Genomic DNA, 26,277 nt, shown 5'->3' with positions numbered 1-26,277 from the left:
ATGTCTTGCTAAATTCAACTTCCAACTACATTGCGTACTATGTTTTCAATGTTCCTTGTCCTCCAGGATCCCAATACCCATGTGCATCTGATCCTCTGGGTCAGATTTTAGAAGACTCCCAGGGCAACAATCCTAAGAGGTGAAATCTGATGAGAACAGGTTATGCCCAGGCAGGCATGGCCTCCAGAAGGGATCAAGGTCATTCTTGTGGAACCCCCAGGAGGGAATTCTTTTGGTATAAAAGAAAAAGGCTGAGTCCTGCATTATTCTCCCTGGCTTCCTGTCTTATCCTACGACCTCTAATGCATCAAAACTTTCGAACTAAACAAATCCTTTCCTCCATAAATTACTGGACCTTGGGTATTTTATTATAGTAATAGAACACAGATTAGTAACCTCACGTGAGAAAATACCAAATAAAATCACGTAAACACAAACAGAACTGAAATCTAAACCCAATCCAATCAACACCAGTATCTCCCCAGTCCCTTCCCCTTACATGGGAGCCTCCACCTCCCTGTGCATTTAGAAATGAAGATGTTAATGGATTTGAGTTCAGGCCTTCATGAATGGATGGTTTTATAGCATCTAAATAGTACTTGCAAGGAATCTGGAAGGACATGACCAAAGCCAGAATGTAAAACATGGGAAACTTCCAAGAGCCTTTCAGATTGGAATCTTTGTTCCTAGGAACAGCACTGCTTGGATATTCCTAAGGCCCTTTCATGGACCACTGACTCCAGGAGCTATCCATCCCTATGCACAGAGGAAGCTTGATGTAAGTGTGAATCCCACTGGATAACTAAGCCACAAAACTCCATTCTAGCTCTCTTCTGTATTTGACATGCTTGCCAAGCATGGGCCAAGGCTGGCAACACACCCGTGGTATACTCCCTGGCTTCCTAGGCCACCCAATTTCAGAACACTCATAACCTGAACCAAACTCTTATATAATGAGTGAAACAAAATTAACACACTATGTTCCATTATTCACACTGAGCCAAAAGATATATCAAACACTGAGAGACAAAGCCTAGGGAAACTAATATTTGAATTGTCTCTTCCCAGCTATGTGACCGTGGCAAGGAAGACTCTTCAACTGTGAAATGAAATGCCAAACCCAACTCAATGACAAGATAATAAATGCAGTATTGGGGTTATAGCTCAAGTGGGTACAACGCTTGCCTAGCAAGCGTGAAGCTTTGAGTTCAAATCCCAGGATTAAAGTAAACAAATAACAAATGCAAAAGTCTTTTTGGAACCATGACTCACAAGACCTATGTAAAAATTTACTCTAAAAATGTAACCTAGGTAAGAATGACAAAGAAACACATGAGGAAATGCTCATCATCCCTGGCCATAAAGGAAAAGTCAATAAAACAATTTTGAGATTGCACCTCACCCTGTTAGATTTTCCAACATTGTGAACTTGAATAACAAACGTTGGTGGGGATATGGGGAGAAAAGAACCCTGTTACACTGCTGGTGACATGTATACTCTGAACAGATCTTCCCTGTGACCCAGACATTCCACTCCTAGACATCTACCCTGAACATCATGAGCCCTGGGATATAATAAATGATACAGATCTCTAGGCCGTTCACACACAGTGAGACCAAAGGAGGATACTCTCAGGAGAGGAACAGAAAGGCACACTGCTTATGCACATCTGAGAATATGAAGTAATATTTATCAAAATGAACTCCAGGAAATGGAAACAAGAGTTTTGGGGTTCTTCTTTCCTATTTTTTGTTTTAATTTATTTTTGTCCTGTTTGTTTATATGTTTTGGAGAGTGTAAAGGTGGGGCAGAAATGGAGGGACAAAGGGTAAACAAATACAGCAATGATACACACTGGACACAATGCTGAAAATGAACTTTACAACTTGTGGGCAGGGATGGGAGGGAAAAACTGGGAGAGAGCAAGGGTAAGGCTGACATTATCCAAAAAGAAATGCATTCTTTTGTATGTGTGCCAGTCCTAGAGCTTGAACTCAGGGCCTTGGCACTGTCCCTGAGCTTCTTTAGTTCCAGGCTAGCACTCTACCACTTGAGTCACAATGCCACTACTAGCCTTTCTGAAGGACTTTCCTGCCCAGCTGGCCTCAAACCGCAATCTTCAGATCTCAGCCTCTTGGGTATCTAGGATTATAGGCGTAAGCCACCAGCACCTGGCTTAGAAATGTACTCTTTTTTTATTAATTTTTTCTTTTTTTCTTTTTTTATTGTGAAAATACTGTACAGAGGGGTTACAATTATGTGGGCAAGATAATGAGTACATTTCTTATCAAACATTGTAGCCTCCTCCTTTGTTTCCTCTTCCCATCCCTTCCCATCCTCCTCCCAACCCCCACCCAATCTTCCTCCCCCACCCACCAAAGTTGTAAAGTTCATTTTTCAACATAATGACTTGTACATCTCATTGTTGCAATGGGTCCACCTGTATCCCTATTTAAAAGATTTGTTTTTTCCCTTCCCCTCCACAAATTATACCGACATCAAATACAGTGAAAGCAGGGGTTATACTGTGGGGGAGGGACATACAAAGCAACAAAGAAATAATCTTATGTGTCAGAAACAATCTCCTGAAAGAAAAAAACATTTGAATACATATCTTAGGGTTAGAAATGTACTCTTTACCCGACTTTTGCAACTGCAAGCCCTCTGTACATCACCTTTACAATAACAATAATTTTTTAAATGAGGAATAACCTGGAAGTCACAAAAATGTAAAAGTATAAAAATAAGACTATGGGTTGGGAAGATGGCTCAGTGGTAGAGCGCTTGCCTTGCATGCATGAGGCCATGGGTTCGATTCCTCAGCATCACATAAGCAAAAAAGAAGAAAAACGGAAGTGGCGCTGTGGCTCAAGATGGCTCAAGTGGTAGGGTGCTAGCCTTGAGCTGAAGATCTGAAGGACAGCGCCCAGGCCCAGAGTTCAGGCCCCACGACTGGACCAAAAAAAGTAAAATAAAAACTAAAAGAATAAAAATAAAAATATGACCTAGGGGTTGGTAGTTCAGTAGAAATAAGTATGCCTAGCAAGTGTGAAGCCCTGAGTTCAGTCCTGAGTAACACACACACACACACACACACACACACACACACAGAAGCTAAAAAGACAAAAAACATCAAAACAACAACAATAGGGCTTAATGCAATAGTATATTTTCCTTCCTTCCCCCTTCTTGCCTCATTCCTTTCTCTTCTGCTCCTTCCATCCATACAGCAGTATTAGCTCTGTGCTAGCCCTATTAGATCTCTGCTTGGTGTATGACTTCTCCTCTCTGGAAACTCCAGGGATCTCTGTATTCTACACAGCACATCTCCAAGCATTGGGACGCTCAGAAGGCTGAGTAACTTAGTGAGCCAGATAGCCAGAAAGCTGACCTATTCATAAAAGGCAAAACCTCACAGGGGACCACTTTTCAATAAGGAAAATACAGACTTTTCCCCAAAAGGAGCTGCTCACCCTGCATCTCTAGCCACATTACTTCTCCAACGGAACCCCATTATGTGGAGAAGTACACTTATGTGTACTCCATTATATGGAGAAGTGTACTTATGAATGTCTGTAACAGCAAGGTTCTGGTAGTCAAGAGAAGGAATTGTAGAGAATTTGAAAGGACCCAGATCAATTCATAGTTCCCTGTCCTCTGCCTCCTCTTCTATTCACTTTCTCCGGCACCCCTAATATAAGCCATTGTATCAGCATCACTCACAGGATGATATAAAAGACATTAGAATACCCTGTGACAGGTGCTTAATAGGCTGTACAGATTGGAAGGAGCAAAAGAGAAAAGGCTGTAGCTACAGAGGCGAGCAGCCGACTCCTTCTGTGTAGGAGCTCAGTGGTTGGAGTGAGCAGCCATCAGAAAGTCATCCCTTATCCTCTCCATAGCTACAGCCCTTATGCTAACTACTGTTCACAGTCTAGTAATAAGAGTCTCACTTCCAGACCAAGTACGGCAAACTTTAATGCTCCAGCAGCCAAAATAGTTCATTCGAGCAAATGCAGGGTTTGTTCAGGACCTTGCTGAACTATCTATCCTTGTTTAAGTCGATAGGATGCATTATATAGTTCTTTTGGGGGAGCAGAGGTACAGTATAGACATAGCCTCCAGGGTTGTACAAAGATATGGAAACTCTGATTTTTACATTTGTAAAAATAGCTCAAATTTCATTAGACCCATTCTACCATGCACTAAACATTGTTTCCCACAACATATGCTTCTGTAACCTGAGCCACACTTACACCAATATAAGTTCTAGGGCATTTATTTTTTTAGCCAGATGGACTCAAATAAGAGGAATCATGTCACAATACTAGTGATGTTACATGTATGCCACAGAATGTTCCAAACATGGACTAAGACATCACTCAACATTAATCCAACCCTTCCAGGCACAGCCCTTTCTCTTTCAACTACTCACATCAATTGCTCAATGGATTTTATCCAGAGAATAACCTAATCGTTCTAATCATTCATGTTACTATACTGTATTGTTCATTTTCTTCTTCCTCTGCTATACAACAGCTGTCAAGAGAAAAGTGACACTGAGAAGTGACTCTTACCTTTGTGGTGGCGATGTCACACACTCTGCCTTCATCCTGCACAGTAGAACATCCATCGTCATCCAAGAAGCTCCACCCTTCTTCCCTCACTGGAATGTGGGGTGCACATAGGCATTGAGCAGCCAAGCCTGTCTTCTGGTTATGCAAGCCAAAGCAATGGCTGGGAAATCACTCTCACCTGAAAAAGAAACCATCCACTGAGTTGTAACTCCAAGGAAGAAACATAGCCAAGAATTCTATCACAGACTCCATGCTCTGAGCATGTAAGCCTTAGGGCCCCATGAAATTGTCAGGGAGGTGATATTCTTTTCCTCCTCTGAAATCATTGCTCCAGTTGAATATATGAATAGGTATAAGGGCTCTCAGAACTTGACTGTAATAGAATGTTTCAAGCATCACTATGGATTGAGGGAATAGCCAAAATAATCTAGGACACTAGAAACTCTCATCTCCCACATGGTTTCCTCACAGGTATGTTAGTCTTCTAGTCAGTTCATTCAAGATATATATTGTAAGCTTCTAAATGAACATATTTTAATCCATTTCAGAGTCCAGCTTCTGCAGGGGTTGGAACTCCAATAAAATTAACACTGTTGCTATAATTTGAAATCCATAGATTTCAAAGGTGAGATACATTCCATTTTTTTTCTCTATTGGCCCATTGACAGATTTCACAGACTGGAAATGATGACAGGTACTAATGCAGAGTCTTCTAATTAATGTGTGGGATGTATGTGTGTACAGTGTATATGTGTATGTGTGTGCAGTGCGCATGCACATGTGCAAATGGGTCCAAGGAGCTTGAAATTTGTGCCAAAACAAACAGAAAGACAAACGCTCAGTTTTTCCTCTCTGACTAAATTAAACAAATCAAAAACCATTTCCATTCCCAACCAGGTAAGTCTTGTCTCATGTTGATGCACCCTCACAAATTGTAGGAGCATCTTAACATCCATCCATTGATTTTCATGTTTTCTAATCTACACTAGGTCCAAAAGGGAGGAGGAGAAATAAATATTGATTCAGAGCAAAAGCATGCCTCTGGCTACAGTACTCATTAAACAAACATTCCTCGTGGTTTCCTGATCTTCAGGGTATTACCTTCAGTGCTGGGACCCCTGAACTAGATGTTCTTGAGTCCAGCCCCAGAGCTCAGCAAGTAAACAAGTAAGTTTCCTGATAATGTACAGCAGCTGAAGCAGAGCCAGCTAGAGGGCATAGAGTCCAAGTTGTCCTACCAGGGGAAGAGCAAGCCCTGGGTATATATTCCTGCATTTCAGAGGGGGTAAATTTCCACTTCTGGCAGAGGTGATAATGAAGAAAGACTTAGAAGCACACACAGATCTACCCAAACTCAATTCACAGACAGAACTCTTGGTAGAGATGGCAGAGAATTCTCAACAGGAATAAATAATAGCAATTCAAGAGATAAAAAAATCTTCTCCTTCCCACTTCTTGATCCTTTCCTTCCTCCTCTTTCCTCTTCCTCCTCCTCCTCCTCCATCTTCTCTCCCTTCACAGTCTCCCAGTAGCATGATTGGGTCAGCCTTAAATATTTGCATTGCAATGAACCAGAAATGCTGCTGAGCCTTTATAAAAAAGAATCTACAGTGCACACATATAGTCTTTCTTGTCAGATGCCTTTCCAACTATAGCACCTTTCAAGAGAAGGTAAGATTAATTTGTCTGGAAGATAATTAATTAACTCCAAACAGCTTTGATAACAGTGTATTAATAAAGGATGGAAGAAAATCACAAGGTGCTTAGACTATTCAGCATTTCAAGAATCTCCAAGCACTGTCTCTCCACAGAAAGGTCAAGTCTGTCTCAGGGACACAGGGTGAGGTTGCCAAGTGCATCCTTTTATTTAATAGAAACTGGTACCTCGGGAGCCTTCAGGCAATGTCTCACGAATGAATGACAACTTAGCTGTCCTTTTCACTCTTCCTGCCACCAAAATTCAGAATTCCTGTGCTTGGTCCATTTTCTGTCACCATGATTCCTACTAAAAAGAAAAAGATTGTAAACCTGGATTTTCAAAAGGCATGTAAGACCAGTCATGAGTTCTTACTGTGAATTCATTCACGCCCCCTGTAAAAGCATTCCGATTTTTGGTGTGATTTTCCTCCACACCAAGTGATAACTAGTATTCTCTGAATTCCCACAATATGCCAGGTACATTGATGAGATATTTACTCACACCTCCTCCACCTGCAAGCAATGAACATACTACACATTATTATTCCCATTTCATAGGTGAGACATTGAGGTTCAAAGAAGCTATGTGTCTGAAGTTCCATATCTAAGGAGGACCAGAGCCAAGACTAAAACTAGATGAGTCTGTGTGACTTCATTTACTGTGAACATCAACATTCCTTTTAGCCCTTGTAGAAAGAAGGTCAATGGGGAGTTAAGCGAGGTGGGTAGAACGTGACCGAAGCATCAGGATCTGTGTGAAAAGAAAACATGTACCTCTAACCTATTCCCTGCTCCCTGCTTGACAATCTCACTCAAAGTTTCTAGTTCTTTGAGTTCCTGCCAATGTGAGTAGAGGTGACTTGGTCAAAGAAGCGAGGATTGGTTATGATTTACCTCTTAGCAGGTTTCTGACTCTGCTGAGTGATTCAGCAGGATGCTGGCAAAGCACATCAAGTTCACTGAAGGATTGAGTGAACTTCTGCAGAATTCCTCTCTTCATAATACCTCTCTGAACCATCCTAGTGCTTCCTTCCAGCCTGGCTGAATTTCACCGAGGGTTGACTACAGCCTTCAAAACACGTATGAAATGATTGCCTCTATTATTGAGAGAGAAAACTAAAGATGAAATGGAACGTTATATGGCTTCATCCTCTGGAGACCTGATGTTCCATCTTGTAACTAAATCCAGGAAAATTCAAAGGGGCCGCAGATAGTCTGTAGGAGTGGGAACCAGTCCCTCCACCATTCCCACAGGTATAAGGTTGATTTCCAAAGCGATCAAATCAGTGCCTGAGATATCAAAGCAGTGACTCCATGTGACAATGCAGGATGGGCTCTGTGTCCTTGCTACCTGCACAGAATCCTCTATCTCCCTACCACGAGAGTGCCATATTCTGAAACACTATTGTATTGTTGCCTTCAGTTTGGGACAATGTCCTAATACTAATCTTCATATTAATTATCCTGGTCACCCAGTGGTGCTTTGCGCATTGTTTGGAACCAGTTCCTCTCCCTCAAACCAAGAAGACTAAAAAGAAAATTAATGAAAAGAATCAATAGGGACAACAAAAGAGAGCTGATCAAGGGTGAAACTAGAGGAAGAAAGTGCAAAAGACACAAGGTGGTAACCAGTATACAGGAGAGGAGTCTCACCACAAAGATGCAGCGTGACTCACCCAATGGTGGAACATCTCAGGAATGAAGAGTGTCAAAAGCGAGTCTCAGCCACCCTCATGTACCCCCAAAGCCTCCCCATTCTTTTGAGTCTAGACTCCAGGCAGCATTTCTGGGTGCTCTGAGTCCCATTTAGCTTGCCAATGGCAAGCATACGAGCTACATATGTCCAACACGAGCATCTATTCTGTCCATTGAGGCCTCACATCAGTGGAGCTGAATGAGGTGTGGGGGGAGGTTGATTTAGTTTCCTGTGAGTTTCAAGTCTCCTGGATTTCAGTCAGTTCTGGAACATCTCCGAAAGTTTTTGACATGACACGGCTGCTTCTGGCTCATATTAGGGTCGCCAGCTTCCCTGGAGACAGCATGACCTTGCAAACTTCTACACCCATATTCCTCAACCTTGACACTGTCAACATGTTTTTTTCTGTGGGCACTGTGCTAAGCAGTGTGAGATACTTAGCAGTATCCCCAACTGTAGCATGAGATGCCAAGGTATCATGACAACCAATACTGCCTCCAGAGACTGTCAATTGTCCCTGGGGAGGGGTACAAAACACATCCCCAGGTGAGAACCCAGGCTCTGCAAATATAGTTAAAGGACTGCAGACACCTGTTTGGGAGCTTGAAAATTTGAAAGTTTGCAATGACTGATTGAACTAATACTTTATCTACTGATGGGGCTGGAGATGGTACCCCACTCCTCCAACACTTGTTCTTATATAGATTCAGTTAGGACATTTCACATCATGGTGTCAGACAACCAAACTTTAAAAATATTAGGAAAGATGGAAGCAACTTTAACATTTTGTTGAAACCCAAAACACTCTTCATGTGATTTGAAGTGTAAAGGTAAGTGATTTGCTCTAAGAGCAGCTGTCAGGAATTTCTAAATGTCTTGCATACTAAGATGTATTGTAGGGCTGGGAAGGTGGCTCAGTGGTAGAGCGCTTGCTTTGCATGATTGAGGCCCTGGGTTCAATTCCTCAGCACTACATAAGCAGAAAGAAAAAAAAGCCGGAAGTAGCGCTGTGGCTCAAGTGGTAGAGCGCTAGCCTTGAGCTGAAGAGCTGAGGGACAGCGCCCAGGCCCAGAGCTCAGGCCTATGACTGGACGACCCCCCCCAAAAATAGATACATTGTAGCCACATGCTAAAGGAGCTGTCTATGTATACTGCCAAATTTCTGCAGTTGTGCTGCTCCTGATGAACGTCTCCACTCTTGCCAAACTTCCTATATTGTGGAAATGCACTTTTACCCAGGAAAAATGAAAAAAATTAAAATAAAATATAAGCAGGTCACTATCCATCAATCACAAACCAATTTTCAATCAAATCTGAGAGTAACAAAATCATAGGACTAATAATGGAAGATGAAATTCCATCCAACCTCCATCTCACTTAATTAAAATGAGAATTGCAGTTCAATCTTTTGCTTAAATAATATTAAAATATCACCACCTGACTGCCATAATTGGATTGACTATGCTAGAAAAATTACATTGATATTTAATCCTATCACTTGAAGCCATCAGAATGTTACAGCATCTGACTCTGACAGTGGATTATGAAGAAAATCCCTCAACTATGTACTTTTTCCAAATTGTCAAATTTCAAGCAGTAACTAAGTTAATATAAGAAATCTACAATGCATACAATTTTTTCTTTCATGTCCATCTGCCTTGAGAGGGGGAAATAGATTCAAGAATTACAAATAAATTTCTAGAAGTTCCGATTTTATGTGTGAAAACTAGTATGTGCCTTCAAGAGCCGAGACTCTAAATTACATTTGAAAGGCAAACATTACCTTACACTTCTCTTGACTATTCAGAATGAGTAAATGCAACACTAGCTCTAGAAATCTCAAAGGCTGGAAAGCTCGGGTAACTAAACACCACCTTCCTCTCCTGCTGTGTTTCTAGACAACCTCCCTGGAGGTGGGAGGAGCAGCAGGTGCTCCACAGAGTCATCTCCCCAAGGCACTGCAGCCAGGAAAGCAGAGGCGACCAGGCCAGGACCTGCCCTGTGGAGGTGTGCCCCACGAAGGAGAAACCACCACACGGTGCTCCCACAGGTCACTCCTGAGTGTTGACAGGGCTCTTTTGTCACCAATCCATTGGCCACACCAAAGAGCTAGCCTAGTTCTGTCCATCTTGTAGTTCATCCTGTGTAGTGAGACTAGCTGAAGACAGAAGCTGACTGTAGGCTGTACATGGGCAGACAGATCAAGCCCACCTGTGAACCAGACACTAGACCCCAGCCTTCTCTCTCGTGTTGTGAATGGCTGATGCATTAAATCATTGCACTGACACAAGGATAAAGACAAGACCCGAAAGCAAGCTACTTTGGATGGTTCAGGTTCAACACAGTAATCATGCCATGATAATGGCTGGAGAAACTAGTTCAAGGAAACATTTCTCCAAGACATTGGAACAATGTATATCAAGAAATGGCACCGTTTCACATTTCCAAATGAATTGGGAGGAAATAAGTTAGAACAAGGGTTCGAAGAGATGTCTGTACCAGGATGTTCATTGTATCATTAATTATTCATAGGTGTACAAAATCAAAAGCAACTTACATACTTATTAATAAGGGAATGAGCAAAGAGCCTGGAGATGGACTTGTAGCAGAGTCCTGTGGCTGTGGCACATGCAGGGGTAAGCATGGGAACCTCTCTTGGATGCAGACATTGGGGTTCCTGCTCTCAGAACTTCTTTCTTGTTGTTGTTGGTCATGGGGCTTGAACTCTGGGCCTGGGCACTGTCCCTCAGCTCTTCAGCTCAAGGCAAGTGCTCTACCACAGCGCCATTTCTGGTTCTCTAGTGGTTAATTGTGGATAAGAGTCTCATAGACTTTCTTGCCTGGGCTGACTCTGAATCACAATCCTCAGATCTCAGCCTCCTGAGTAGCTAGGATTACAGGCATGAGCCACCGGTGCTTGGCTCTCAGAACTTGTATATGGGGATGCCTTCCCCCTGGGCTCCTACACTAGAAACTAGAAAATACAGCTATCTCTGAGTGTCCAGACAGTGATAGCCCAGTGATGTGAACCCAAACAGAGCTCTAAACCACTCCCATAACCGTGAATGCTCTCCTGCCCACAGAGCTTTGTAAAGCAGCCACAGTGTGCTTAAAAAGGAAATAACTGTGATACGATATATGTTATGATTTTATCTTTGCAAAGTATGTCTCATTTTATACAATAAGGAAAATAAGGCAGGTAGGTGCTGGTGGCTCGTGCCTGTCATCCTAGCTACTGAAGAAGCTGAGATCTTAGAACTGTGGTTCAAAGCCAGCCCAGGCAGGAAAACTGATGAGACTGAAAAAAGCTGTTGGAAGTGAGTGGAGTAGAGTACTAGCTTTGAACAAAAAGGCTCAGAAACAATGTCAGGACACTGAGTTAAAAGTCCCAGGATCAGCAAAAATAAGTACATACATACATACATACATACACCTTGAAGAATATGCACCATATTGTTACATGTGTTCTTTCAGGATGATGGGATTTGGAGTAGTTTTTAACTTCTTCTCTGACCCTCTCAACATGGCATGAATTTCTTCAAATGGCTAAGTGTTATAAAACTACTTTGTCAATAGTGTTACATAGAAAAACAATAAAAGATTCCAAGCAGTCCTGGAAGGTACTTGAGCAGGAGGGAGAGAAGGAAGAACTAGACATACGGGCTTGTGTGGGATGGAATCCTCAGCCAGGCACTTCTGTCTCATGCATAGGAATGCTGAGCTGCTTTTGTTCACTCACAGCTGCTTTGTGACAGGTGATCCTAGATGACAAGAGAGCAAAAGACAGTATTATAGATTTTGTCCTGAGAGATTAACAGAGAGAAATAAGCAGGTAGACAACTGACTGCAACACAGAGTCAAATACATTGGTACCATAAAGCAACAAGAGTAAGAGAGAGAGTAGCATTTGGCAAGGATAGAGCCCTAAGAAATAGAGGTTTCTATATATTTTTTCCCTAGTAGAAAGACTATATAAAGAACAGGGTACAAGTGGCACATGCCTGGAGCCTCAGTTACTTGAGAGGCAGAGGTAGGAAGATCATGAATTCAAGACCAGTTAAACCTTGTTTCAAAAGCAAAATAGGTACAACAGGCCTAGAAACATGGCCCAAGAGTGTAGTACTTGTCTCCCATGTACAAAGCCGTGGCTTCACTAAAGAATGTTATCAGTCCCTAAAATACACTCAGAGATATGCCTTTTTTTATGTGTTTTACCTCATCTATTTGTTTCCCCATTCCAGTTTAAACTATATTAAAGTTTTCTAGGAAACAGAGATCTCAAAAAGCCAGGTAAAAGGCAGAGTTGGCAAGTCCACAGACCAGTGATGGCCATGCGGGGAACTGGGGCTACTGTGACTGGCGGCTTTTTGTCTGTCTTCATGCAAAATGCTTTTATCTCTGAAACAAGCTGTGCTTCGGCTTTAAACCCCTAAATGAATATGGGAACAGTACATATGACTTCTTGTCAATTCATGGGCTCTTGAAAGGAGCCATAAAACATTACAAAGCCCTAAGGAATAACAGAAGATTCACACTGTTTCTTAGGCTAACCTCTATTGATGCGCACATTCAGGCTTCTTGGTAGTGTGTGTCATAAAACAATTTTCCTAGAAAATCTTGAAGAGTGCTTACTTTGGGCCAAGTACTGCTTGAATTACCTTAGGTTGTGCTGGGTGATGCTGGATAAAACTTATTATGATTTGCATTATGCAAATGAGGAAAATGAAGCCACATATGTTGATCGGCATGGCCAGACAGGAAGAGGTGGGGCTAAAATTCAGATCCATGGCTAAGGGGACACTCCTGTAACAACTAGCCTGCCATGGGGGAAGCCTGCTCTAGTCCTAGCAGTATGACTTGGGTAAGTAATGAAAACTTCTGGAGGTTTCCTAATCTGTCTAGAAAGGTAGGTAGAAAAGTAGACAGATGGGTAAATAGATAATTACATTCAATAGATAGATGGATGGATAGGTAGGTAGATAGAGAGAGAAAATAACAGAGAGATGGATAGACAGACAGACAGATAAACAGAAATACAGACAGACAAATAGCTATAACACATTAAAAACTGAACACAAGATAACCATACCTATACTCAAGTGTGATTACATTGAGCGGGGGGGGGGGGGGGGGGGGGGAGGATGAAGTAGATCAGATCGCTAACCCGAGTCAGGAAAGGAGGCCCTGTCCCATGTTACCATCCCCAAACACACCATTCACTCTCTTTTCTAAACCGCTCTGAGGCTCTTACCTTTGAATCATATTTTTTTTCCTTTACTTCTCAGTAACTTCAAGTTTTGAAATGTCAGTTCTTCCAGGAGACTTTCAATGTACCGCCTACCAACAAGCATACACACACAAACGTACAGACACATGCATGTACACAATCTGCTTCTCCTCTGTGCTTGCAAAACCCCATTCCTCAGCAATATTCTCAACACACTGATAGTAAAGTCTGATTCACAGCAGACATGTAGATATCTAGCAAAAAATACAATGAAACTAATGTTCTGCATCCTCCCCATCAAAAAAAATGATTTTTGTGCTCAAGATGGAATGGTGAGCACTACTTAAGAGGTATCTTCTACACCAGATTGCCTTTCTTGAGAGCTCTGAGACACCCAAATGAGAATGCCTGACTAAACTGTTATAGTCTCTTTTCAGTTGCTAAGAAAACATCTGTGACTGTATAATTTATAAAGAATAGAAGATTTCTTTAGCTCATAACTCTAGAGGCTGGAAGTAATAGCATGGTGTAGCGACTGATGAGAGCCAGTAAACTATACCATAACATACTCACAGGAGACAGAACAAGTGTCATAGTACAGATCTCCCTTCCTCTTCTTATAAAGACACAAATATAGCTAACTATCAGTGGCTTATGGCTGTAATCCCAGATACTCAGAAGGATGCTCTAGGTCCAAAACCAGTTTGGACAGAAAAGACCAAGAGACCCTTATCTCCAATTAACCAGCAAAAATACAGGGATGGAGATGTAGCTCAAGAGGTAAGTAAAAAAGTTGAGCAAGAATGTGAGACTGTGAATTAAAAATCTGGTACTACTGAGAAGGAGAGAGACAGAGACAGAGATAGAGAGAAGGAAGGGAGGGAGAGAGGGAGGAAAAGAGAGAGGAGAAAAAGAAAGGAAAGAAGGAAGGAAGGAAGGAAGGAAGGAAGGAAGGAAGGAAGGAAGGAAGGAAGGAAGGAAGGAAGGAAAGAAGGCAGGCAGGCAGGCAGGCAGGCAGGCCATCATGAAGTGTAATCCAAGTTACCTCCCAAAGGGCATATATGCATGTACTATCAACAGGAACATTCATTAAACTTCCTTCACTCTTATTAACATTACAATTCCACCCAAATTTCAAGCCCTGAATAGCGGGGTGGCACCGCAAAGGTTAACACGAGCTATTGTTTCTCTATATCCAAGCTGAGCACCTGGTATTTCCAGAGGATTTCAGAAAAGTGTTTATTGCTGCTAGAAGAAAACAGAGAGCCTTTGCCAAACCATAAATCCTCAGCATATTTACAGCAAAACTTTCAGACGGCCAAGTGGCTTTTTCTGCAGCAAGTTTTCCACAGGGCTTATTTATTTCATGCAGTTAAAAAAAAACAAGTTTTACTTAACTTTGTGAAAGATATAATAAAATAAATATGATGGCTTATATAGCATTAGTCTATTCCTTGGACGGTAGAAAAATGTGTCTGTGTTTCTAAACATCCTGATCCAGTTCCTGGAAGCCATTGGGAAGATTTTTCTTTCTTAATGTTTTGCCCAGAATTATCTGCCATGACTCATTTTATACTTCATGAATATGAAAAAATTATAAAATAATGAGATCCCCAGGCAATTTTTTTATTTTTTTCAATTTGACTAATCAAAATTAATCTCACACCTCTCATTTCTTTATGCCATTTCACACACTTACCTCTCTCTGTCTCCAAGTTCTCCACATGAGGAGGTAAGAGGTACAACGGAGCGGGAAGGAAGCATCAGAGCTCTTCCAAGAGGATCACATCCTCCAGCCAGCTCTGCAGAGGACGGACAGCCCAGGGCCAGGCTTCAGAAGGTAGCGCTGCCTGTCATCCTTGGGCAGGTGCTAGCTTCCCCACCACAAGCTACCAGGAAGTCTTCACCCCACAGTAAACAGAAACACACGCTTGAAAATCAACTTTTGTAGATGGGCACCTATAATCCTAGCTACTCAGGAGTCTGAGATCTGAGGATTGTGGTTCGAAGCCAGCCCAGGCAAGAGAGTGGGTGAAACTCTTATCTCCAATAAACCACCATAAATGCCAGAAAAGGAGCTGTGACTCAAGTGGTAGAGTTAGCTTGGAGCAAAAAAGAACAAGAAATAAAATAAAATAGGAAGCTCAGGGACAGCTCCCAGGCCCTGACTTTAAGACCCAGGATCGCAAAAGGAAGAGAGGAGAGGGGGAAAGAAGGAAGGAAGGGAGGGAGGGAGGGAGGAAGGAAGGAAGGAGAGAAAGAAAGAAAGAAAGGAAGGAAGGAAGGTAGGCAGGCAGGCAGGCAGGTAGAAAAAAGGAAAGAAGAAAAAAGAAAAAGAAAGAAAGAGAGAAAGAATGATAAAAAAAGAAAAGAGAAAGAAATAAATAAGGAAAGAAAGATCAACTTTATATAAACTATGACTTCCTGTACCTGGTTTGCAGAACTGTTCTCACTTCCTACTGAAGTGAGAATAATGAAGATAATTCAAAGTAATTCCACTCTCAACCAACTTCTAACTCCCAATAGAATGATGCAAGCAGTGTTTGGGAAATTTTTGTTTGTTTGTTACATAAACTCGGGGGAAAATACCACAGTATTCTGTAGTTGGTTTATTTGTACTAAATCAGCTAAGCTGTCATTTAAGGGGTGTGTGTGTGTGTGTGTCTGTGTGTCTGTGTCTGTGTCTGTGTGTCTGTGTGTGTGTGTGTGTGTGTGTGTGTGTGTGTGTATACAGACCAGGATGTTGCCCTATTTCTCCCTCTTACAGCTCATAGTGTTCAATTGCCAACATTGAAAAACAGCTACTGTCTACTTACTGTGACTAATACGTTTTTCTGGGCTAGTAATAAACCTACCCCAGTAGGAAATCAGTCTCACGTTTAGCCATGTCTGCATGAAAATTGTTTCTAAGCTGTTCCTGCTAATTGACAAAGGTTTGTATGCAGAATGCTCTTACCTCTGTCGATGTAGTAGCTAGAGATGACTGGTAAAATACAATTAACTCATCAGAGTTTAGAGCTATATCATATAACTGTGAAGTCTATATTTTTCCTTTCCAAACCCCATGTAAAATATGCTGGATGAAGAAGTAAAGTGTGCAACAACTGCCAACATTTATGTCTAGAGGAGCTGAGGGAAGAAAACACAGTGCTTGTCAGCAACAAGATGCCCTGCAGTGACACTCAGTCTGAAATCAGATCCAGGACAGAACTGGTTTAAAGGACAAAGTTCTCAGGCATTGGAGTGAATCTTCTTGAGACTTCTATTTTCCTGTCTCAAGACACCTTACTTTGTAGGATTTGAGATGCTAAGAGACTATGGAGACATTGGCACATTTGTTAACATGTTAGGAAATACATAGACAAAGGATGAGTGGATGGATGGGTGGATGGGATAGATGGATGGGTGGATGGAGTGGATGGATAGATGGATGGATGAGAGATGGATGATGGAAGACTGGACAGAAAAAATCATTTGAAAGACAGACACCAGCCAGGTGCTGGTAGCTCATGCCTATAATCCTAGCTACTCAGGAGGCTCAGATTGCTATTCAAAGCCAGCCCAGGCAGGCAAGTCCATGAGATGCTTATCTCCAATTAAGCACCAAATAACTAGAAGTGATGCTGTGGCTCAAAGTGGTAGAGTGCTGGCCTTGAACAGAAGAGCTCAGGGATAATGCCAAGGCCCTGAGTTCAAGCCCCATGATGGACAAAAGAAAAAGGAAAGAAAAGAAAAAAAGAAAGAAGGAAAGAAAGAAAGGAAGGAAGGAAGAAAGAAAGGAAGGAAGGAAGGAAGGAAGGAAGGAGGGAGGGAGGGAGGGAGGGAGAAATGGAGGGAGGGAGGGATGGAGGGAGGGAGGGAAGGAGGGAAGGAAGGAAGGAAGGAGGGAAGGAAGGAAAAAGAAAGAAAGGAAGGAAGGAAGGGTCCCACATGGTATTTTCCTTTGCTCTTTTAGCCCCCAGTAGATAAGCTTGACAGAGAAGATTTGAAGCTGAAGTTAAGCTGATTCTAATCTAAGTTAAGTCTTTTTACATGGGGTGGGGTGAGGGGAGGAGGGAGGAAGAACACATTATGTCAATGGCCTCTTGAAGTCACTATACTTTAAAAACTGGGATGGTTAAAAAAAAAACCACAAAGGAAAACACTGGCCAGAGGTATATGATTTATTGACCTCAAAGATGAGAACTCAGAAACACCCTTGCCAGAATGCAGTCATCCTCTCTATCCAAATTACAAACCACAAACCTGAACCACATTTTACACACACACACACACACACACACACACACACACACATACACACACACACACACACTCCACCTCAGGAAATGCTTTTCGGTTCACCTTGCCACATCAATCAGAGCCTGGGGAAAGCCAAATCCTCCCACAGAAGAAGGAAACTAAAAAGATGTAAGCACATTCAAGTCCCAAAATTCAGTGGGCGGGCAATCTTTCATCTGAACACTCTAACGGTTTGCAGGGATCTAAGTCAGCATTTCTGAAAGCAGTCTCCTTGAGGCAGCACGTGACTTCACTGATGGCTGGGATCACTGCGAGTTCTCTGGCCCTATTTCACTCTCATTCCCTAAAGCTCTAAATTCGTCTATGTGAGTTCTCAGAAGACAGGCCAGTGTGCCTCCCTTAGACCTCTTCCCATTTTATTCCTGGATACAGAGTAATTTCTTTGCAATGAGGAAGACTGAGTAAGGAAAGATTCCTCTGAAGTCTAGAAAGTGACAGCTAACCATGCCCAGGACTGCTCAGTAGGTCTATCATCTATTTACCTTGGAGGGGACCATGTTGACTCATTATCCAACTTATTACTAATGTCTGTCCATTAAGCCAATTTAAAAGCAGTTTGTTGGCAATTTCAAGGAGTTAAGGTCTAAGATCCTACCGCAAATGTTTCTACATGCCCATTCACAATTCCTCTAATTCAATTTCTATAAGTGATCCAAATTAGCTCATACAAATGATGCCACTACAAAAAGTACTTGGAGAAAGACTGTATGTTTTTTAAAATCATAAAATAAACCGGATATAGAAAAAACAGAGAAGAAAATTGATATACTCAGAGCAACCCAGCAACTGGAGACAGAGTCAGAGAGAGTTGGATTCAAATGTCTATTTTCTAAAAGCACAGGGACCAGATAACCCTACAGCAATGTGGTTGTGCTGATTTGCTAACATATTCCAGGGTCACCTTCCACACAGAAGCGTATAGACACAATTCTGCCCCCACACCCACCCTTCTACCCTGCTTCTTTTTATAACCAAGCTGTATCCATATGCTCTCCTTTCTGTTCATTTTACAACCCAGTCTGTTTAGGATACAGGTCCCACCTCTGCAGCACAGATGGGACCAACACCCAGGTCTGCTCTCATTCACATAAAACACAGTAAAAGGACTCCAAGCTAGATTCCTCAATTCTAGGCTTGTACTTCTTCATCTGTTCTGCATAGTCTTCAGAAGTAATCTTGTATAATGTAGCCACACTCATCCCCAGAACATATGGTCCAAGACTCCCATGAGATGCTTGAACATGCAAATAATACCATATTATGGAAACTGTATTTTCCTATATATATAACACCTAGGTTTAATTGATATTTAGGGAGGGTCCATTTTATTTTATTTGTTAAGTTGCTAAAAAGTCACTCAGGGAAAACATTAAGAAAAAATAAAATTGACAGATTTAAATATGCAGGTTATGTGCTTACTATGACAATCTCAGGGTAAGCCAGCTGGCACCCTGAGTTATACAGGACACAACACTCCCAGCACCAGATTTGCCAGGGCACAATGGGCATGACCTGACCCGATACCTGCTTGGGAGAAAGACAGCAGAGCAAGTAGAGAGAATAATGAGCCAATACCCAGGTCTGTTCTCATTCACATAAAACATAGTAAGAGGGCTTACTAATGTCAGGCAGAGTGTGTTCCAGAATAAGTACAGTAAGCCGGGCGCCGGTGGCTCACGCCTGTAATCCTAGCTACTCAGAAGGCTGAGAGATGAGGATCACTGTTCAAAGCCAGCCCAGGCAGGAAAATCAGTAAGACTCTTATCTCCAATAAAACATTAGAAAACCGGGAGTAGCACTGTGGTTCACGCAGTAGAGTGCTCGCCTTGAGCTGAAGAGTGCAGGGACAGCGCCCAAGCCCAGAGTTCAAGCCCCATGACTGACAAAAAAAACAAACAAACAGAATAAGTACAGTAGATATCACAAACAATAATAACAAAATGGTACAATTACAACACAGGTTATAAGACTTACGTAAATGTGTTCTCTCTCTCTCCCGCACATTCTCTGTCTCTTAAAATATCTTACTCTATTTAGTAGGGGTGAATCACGTGTTACCCTTCTTATACTTTGAGGCCACTATTAAATAAGAGTCACTCAAGCACAAGCACTGTACTATTTGCACACTGGATCCAATAACTGAGAAAGCTGCTCTGTACAGGGAGGGTAGTGAATACAGCATGGACACGCTAGATAAAGGCATGATTCACGTCATACCCGAGATGGATGTATGGGCCAGCAGACTCCATTGTGCTGCTGAGAATGACATTGACTTTAAACCCCATGAATTCTTTATTTCTGAAATTCCTATTTAATATTTTGGGGTGGCCATTGACCATGAGTTAACTGCAGCCACTGGGAGCAAAACCACAAGAAAGAAATAACTACATTGGAGGTGCCTGAAGGTTCCCTGCTGCGAATCTATACATTTCTTTCTACCTCTCTGAAGATAAACCATAAGACCCTAAACTTGGCCCAAGAAACCCAGCATGAGCCAGGCACTGGTAGCTCATACCTGTAATACTAGCTACTCAGGAGGCTGAGATCTGAGGATCACAGTTCAAAGTCAGCCAGGGCAGGAAAGTCCGTGAGACTCCTATCTTCAATAAACCACTAGAAAATCGGAAGTGGTACTGTGGTAGAGCGCTTGCCTTGAGCTGAAGAGTGCAGGGACAGCACCCAAGCCCAGAGTTCAAGCCCAATGACTGACCAAAAAAGAAAAAGAAAGAAAGAAAAGGTAAAAAAGAAACCCAGCATAATCTGGCCCCAATCAACTCTCCGACTTCCTCCCAAACTTCCCCACCCCTTCTCCTCCAACCTTTTCTCAATACTCAGTGCTTATTCCTGACTTGAATCCTCAGCCTGGCATTCTTTCTCTGACTCTTGCCTTAATGAATTCCTATCCATCCCTAGATGACATGTCTTCAGGTCTTCTCTGACTCTCCATCTACACTAGTACCCACCATGACATTCTTTCCCATGATGTCCCTTAGAATAATTACCGCCATTTAAGCTTTGCATCCCTCTCATACCTGCCTACCCCTTGCATCTTCCCCTGCCATATCTAGTTCCCACAGTATACCCACTCCTGCTCCTGTACAGGAAAGACCTCCAATAAATACTCAAAGACTAGTTGAATGAGTGATGGTATGTATTTAGACATGTAAAAATGTGTATAACCACATAATTCAATCATTAACTTGGATGCGCATCTAGTAAGAGCTCAACTGACAGCAAGATAGTTCATTCCATCGGAATTTCAGCAAGGCCACTGAAGCCAGCTGCTGTAAACATGGTCTGCTTCATTGTAACATTGTTGGCTAAAAGCAAGCAGTTTTTAAGCCTTTATCACTCAACACTTGTGTAATTAAAGACAATATTTATACAGTATCTCCTCCAAACAAACCTTAGTCTAAAATTCTGCAGGACTGAAAAAAAAAATCCTTCTAACCAAGGAAGAAAGATGCTACAATCTAGTCTAGTAATTATTTTTAAGAGTATTATAGGGTTTACCTTTGTAATGTGCACATACCTCAAAACTCCAAAACACGATCTGGAGAAATTATGGTCAAGGAGGGAAATTCTAAAACAGCTCCTGCATGTGGTTACACATTCAAAACATTGTTACTGTATTCCCCAGAACTGTGATTCACTGCATATATCACATAGCAGCAGGTCCCTGGGGGGAAAAATAAGGCAATGACACAAAACAGTCATTCTTTTCCTCCTTTCCCACTTACTCTCTATCCCTAGCAGGTACTAAGCACCTTACATGGTCAAGGCCAGTGTGCAAAAGCCAGCTTCAGGATAAAATTCAGACTCAGCCACCTGAGTCATCATGGACTCCATGTTTGAAGACACTTGGTTATGTCCAAGGCTCACTTTGCATCAGTTTCTCTATCAGCAATGTGGGCTTCCTACCTTCTCCTTTGCCTGTGGTTCATCACGCTCCCTTATTATGAGGCCTAAATTAAGATAATCCCTGTAAAAGGCAATAGGTTATATAAATGTGACAGTAATTGTGATTATGTTGGGAGTTACGCGCCGTCATGCCTTTTGCTGAGTAATCTTGACTCCACAAATGTACTGTAAGGTCAAGCACAAAGACCACACCTCAGATTCCACCTGCTCTCAGCTCTTATAACACCAAGCATATCCCACTTGCACAATAAACACTCGAGTTGGTTACTGGTTGTTGATACATTTGATAGGTTTCAATTGGGGACAAAGTGGTCTATGGTTTTCTAGGTTTCTTATATTTATAAACATGTTTTCTAGAAATAATGATGCTTGTCTAACCTAGTCTATGTTAATTGGCCATAAAGAAGTACCTATCAGGGCCAGAACTCAGGTCCCCAGGTCCTGGCCTGTTCTTCATGATGGATATTTTACACAAGTTACATATTGGAAAATATTCAGGACAGATACTCAGGGGCAAGAAAAATGAAAACAAAAACACCATCTTCTGCCTGGATCTATGATACTAGGAAGAATGAAGTCCCATCTTATCCACTTGGCTTCCTTCAAATTCAGGATACTCTAAACACTGCCAGTTCCCACACCAATACCACAGTGAAGAACAAGTACAGACTTCCTGAGTTGCTGAAAAGATTAAATAAAACTGTACCCAGAAAAGTTGCTAACAGAGTATCTGGCGTATACTATGCCGTCAACAAGCTGGGCAAGGGTGGCTCCTGCCTGAGAGCTGAGGACCATGGTTCAAAGCCAGCCCGGCAGGGAAGTCTGTGAGACTCTTATCTCCAATAGTATACTCAGAAAAGGCCAGATGTGGTGCTATGGTTCAAGTGGTAGAGCACTAGGCTTGAGCCAAAGAAGCTCAGGAACAAGCCCAGGCCCTGAATTCAAGCCCAAGGACCAACACACAAACAAACAAACAAACAAAGGGAGGGGAGGTGGGGCAAGGTGACTCATATCTATAGTCCCTGCTACTCAGGAGGCAGGGAACAGTAGAATCAAATAGAAGGCAAGCCCAGGCAAAAAGGAAGGGAGATGCACCCACTCTCAACAAATAAACACTGTGTAGTGATTTACATCCAATCTTCCAGTTACATAGGAGGATCACCAATCCAGGCCAATCCAGGAACTCAATTCCTTACTTGACAAATAACTAAAGCAAAAAATGTTGTGGCCTACCTCAAGTGGTAGAGTACCTGCCTAGCAAGTGTAACCTCCTGAATTTAGACCCCAATATTGCATGCAAAGAGAGAGACAGAAAGACAGATAGACAAAGACAGAGACAGAGAAAGAAAAGGACAAGGAGGAGGAGGAAGAGGAGGTAGAGGAGGAGGAGGAGGAGGAGGAGGAGGAGGAGGAGGAGGAGGAGGAGGAGGAGGAGGAGGAAGGAAACACTGTAGTACATGCTTTCCTGAAGCTGACACCCTTTCCAATCCCAAATGCCAAACTCGGGAAGATCGGGAGCCCTGAAAGAACAGAGGGATATCACATCTGTGAAGGATTATAGTGAAGAACAGAATTCACCCCCAGACAAGACAGGGCTAGAGGCCTCATCCTTCTCTTCCAAGGAAGGGGAGAAGGGAGAAGAAGAGAAACAAGTATCACCTTTGTTAGGTTTGCTGGCAAACCCAAACTTCTACACACTGGATTTTGTTTAACATTTCTCAATAGAGCAAAGTCTGCTTCCGACCTCCAACTTGCTCCACTCTGCAAAGGCATAGCTTGACTCTCAGGCAACAGCAGCTCAAATACCAGATCCAGCTGACCCAGAGTCCACCAGTCAGTCTCCTTAAAACATTCACAACTTGTTTTGGAACCAGAGTCCTTAAGCATTTCAGCATCTTTCTTATCCTAATGTGAACAATTTGTAATTATAAAATGACCAACTGAAAAGGAGAAGGAAGGAGGCTGGTCAGAATGACAAGAAGAGCCAGATTAAGCTGGAGATGGAAACCCTCACATCTCCACTATGCAGCCCCACGGTACAATCCTGGCCCCAGCCCTGGCCCTGGCCAAGGCCTGTGGTGAGTTGATAGTGAATTCACACACTGCATGAACCTATGTTCTTAAAGAGTTCACCACCCAGGTAAGGTGTACACCCCAATATCAATACCACATTCCCCAGTATGGAGACAAATCAACACACTGGGGCCCAGGCCTTCAGCAAGGAGCAGGTGCTGGGAAAAATATTTGCTTCCTGCTTGCTTACCCCTGGTATTTGCAAGTAATACAAGAAGTGGGGGCCACTAGGTGTAACTTCTAGAGTTCTAAATGAATGGATATGTAAATCACTTAAACAAATATATGAAAAGGGACAGGGGAGGTACCTGATCTAGGTCTCCTCAGCTATCTGTCTCTCTGTGTCTTTGTGTCTGTCTCTGTCCGTCTGTCTCTGTCTCTGTCTCTATCTGTCTGTCTGTCTGTCTCTGTCCTCTCTCTCTCTGTCTCTGTCTCTCTCTGTCTCTGTCTCTCTGTCTCTCTCTGTCTCTGTCTCTCTCTCCACCAGGGTAAAGTGAAAGATAAAAACTAACACCTTAAGTGAGACATGAATCTCTCGGGAGGAGCCCCCAACCCCTGCCCCCGCCAAACCAGGACCTAGCATCATTCTGGAGAGTGGAGGTAATTCCTTGCTGCTCACTGCCTTTGCCAGGGGCCTCTTGAATTACCCCATCCACTGTCTCCAGATGGGGGTGAAGAGGCCGTGGGGACAGGACTCAAAGGGCGCGTTCCCAAATCCGAATATGAGGATCCGGGAGGGGTACGGGGGGGGGGGGGTGGGGGGGCACAGGAGCTCTGCAATGCGAAAGACCACGTCCAGCCCTGGCTCAGCCCGGCTCGCCACAGCCCCTGCTGGACAGTCTGGCTCTCTCGCCAGCCACCCCCCCCCCCAGCCTCGGGAGGTCACACAGCCACCGAGAGCAGATGGGGGTGGGAGAACTTCCTGACCCCCAGTCGCCCACGCCCACCTCCACCACCCCACCCACCCCGGCACATCTGCAGTCAGCTGGGCCTGGACCGCCCGCGGGAGCCGCCCCCAGCCAGCCAGCGCGCCGGCTGTCCCCAGCGCTGCGCCAGGTCAGGACCCCCCCCCCCCCCCCCGTGCGCTCTGCCCGCTCTTCCCTGCAACTGTCGGGGGCAGCGTGGCACGGCTGCGGGGCAGAGGGGAGGAGAGAAACCACCGGGAGAGGAAGGCGGAGCAGACAGCTGAGGACTTACACTTGCCTGGAAAGCGCCTCCTCTAGAGAGAGGGAAGGAAGGGCTTCCCCCAGCCAAGGAAACGCCCTGAGGAGGCTCCCGGGCCCCGTCACCGCCACCCCAGTGCCACCTTTGCCAAGTGCCACCTTTCCCCGTTAAGCATTCGTCCACCCCAGCTCTTGTCCCGAAAGCTGATCGCAGATCATCTTCCCCCAAAGGACTCACACCCCCATGTCCCCCAGCTCGAGCAACAGGCGGAGCCTAAGGCTCCAGCGGCTGCCGGCTCCAGGGACTGGACGATGACCGAAAGGCGCCAGAGCTAGGAGCCCCCGCGACACCATGTCCAGTCCCTTTGCGGTCCCTTTCCACGCACGACCTGCCACATCCTGCAGCCTCCACCGGAGCCACCAGGGAAGGGAGCCGCAGAAAGTCAAGGGGGAGGTGGCAGCAAGATGCAATAAAGTTGAGGGGTCACACGAGAAGTCTCCCGAAGCAGCGCACGGGGAAGCGGGGACGCTAGCAGGTACCTGCAGGACGCGTCTGGCTCGCTCTCCTCTGCGCCGCCACCCGCACTCCGGTGCTGCAGGGATCCGCTTTGGCAGCGCCCCCCCCCCCTCCCCAACAGCACCTGCCGCCGCAGCGGCGAGGAGAGCCGGTGGCCCCAGCCCGGTTGTCCCCGGGGCAGAGTCCCCGCCTGGCTGGAGATGCAGGCGGGGCCGGGCGGGGCCCCGCTGCCGCTCCGTCACCGCCCCCTGTGGCTCTCGGCTCCGCCCACCACCTGGCACCCGGCCTGGAGCCCTGGTCTCCCTGGCCCAGGGCTCTGATGGCTGAGGACGAAGGGGGTACGGGATCGCAAGACCGATGGTGGGCAGAGGGCTGGATCGAGCCCCGGCCTGACTGGGACGCGCGCTCTCTGTCCAGACTCAAGTGCAGGTCAAACCAGGAGCCGTCGGTCCTGAGGCGCCTGGGCTGCCTCGCACCTGCGCCCAGAGGAACCCAAAGCATCCTTGCGTTGGGGGGGGGGGGGGGAGGGAATGGGGGAGGGGAGAAAGACTTCCCCAGGGGCTCCTTGCAAATGCTTGCAAATGCCTCTGGAAAGTTGCAGCCCAAGCAACACTTGGCAGACCTGCTGAGGTCTTTCTTTGGAAGTCCCAAAGCCCCCCAATTTGTTTTTCAAAGTAAGAGGGAAGGAGGATCCTGCCCCAGATCTGCCCATGTTTTCCGCCACCCGCTGCCTGCAGCTTGCCTACGAGACAGCTATTATTCCATTCCTCAACTTACCAACGCAGAAGAGAAGGCAAGGACACACGCGCCCCGGCACAGGCACCTCATATTTAGAAGGGGACACAGATCGAGTCCCCTTCCTGAAAAGATAAATGAAACGCGGGCACAGGAAGACCAACAAGGAGATCAGCGAAGGTAATATAGAGTCCAGAAGGCATCGCTGGCTGGTCTGCAAAAGCACGCGCGCGCGCGCGCACGCACACACACACACACACACACACTCACACACATACACACGCACACTCAGCCAACATCCCCGGAAGAGGAATGGGATGCTTGCGGACCAACTCCTCTCTCCCCCTCCCGCCCCCAAACTGCAGAT

At 44.3% G+C, this 26,277-nt stretch overlaps 1 protein-coding gene across 2 annotated transcripts in view; it reads right to left on the bottom strand.

Annotated features, from left to right (window-relative positions):
• The window catches only part of Kcns3 (potassium voltage-gated channel modifier subfamily S member 3), a 34,992-nt gene extending 9,713 nt beyond the window's left edge, over positions 1–25,279 (bottom strand). The window contains exons 1-3 of one of the 2 annotated variants that reach the window (XM_042680771.1): positions 25,199–25,279; positions 11,633–11,733; positions 4,579–4,756 (exon numbers count right to left, since the gene is read on the bottom strand). The gene's annotated coding sequence lies outside the window, so the exon portion shown is untranslated. Of the gene's footprint in view, positions 1–4,578; positions 4,757–6,462; positions 6,563–11,632; positions 11,734–25,198 lie in introns of those variants that run through there. The other variant, XM_042680772.1, reaches the window with a different exon arrangement.
• Between the last annotated feature and the right edge of the window lie 998 nt (positions 25,280–26,277).

The sequence above is a fragment of the Dipodomys spectabilis genome, unplaced genomic scaffold (genome assembly GCF_019054845.1).
Source record: "Dipodomys spectabilis isolate Male_0828 unplaced genomic scaffold, ASM1905484v1 ptg000066l, whole genome shotgun sequence".
In the NCBI taxonomy this organism is placed as follows: Eukaryota; Metazoa; Chordata; class Mammalia; order Rodentia; family Heteromyidae; genus Dipodomys; species Dipodomys spectabilis.
Note: the sequence above shows the minus strand (reverse complement) of the source record. Positions and strands in the feature narration are given on the sequence as shown.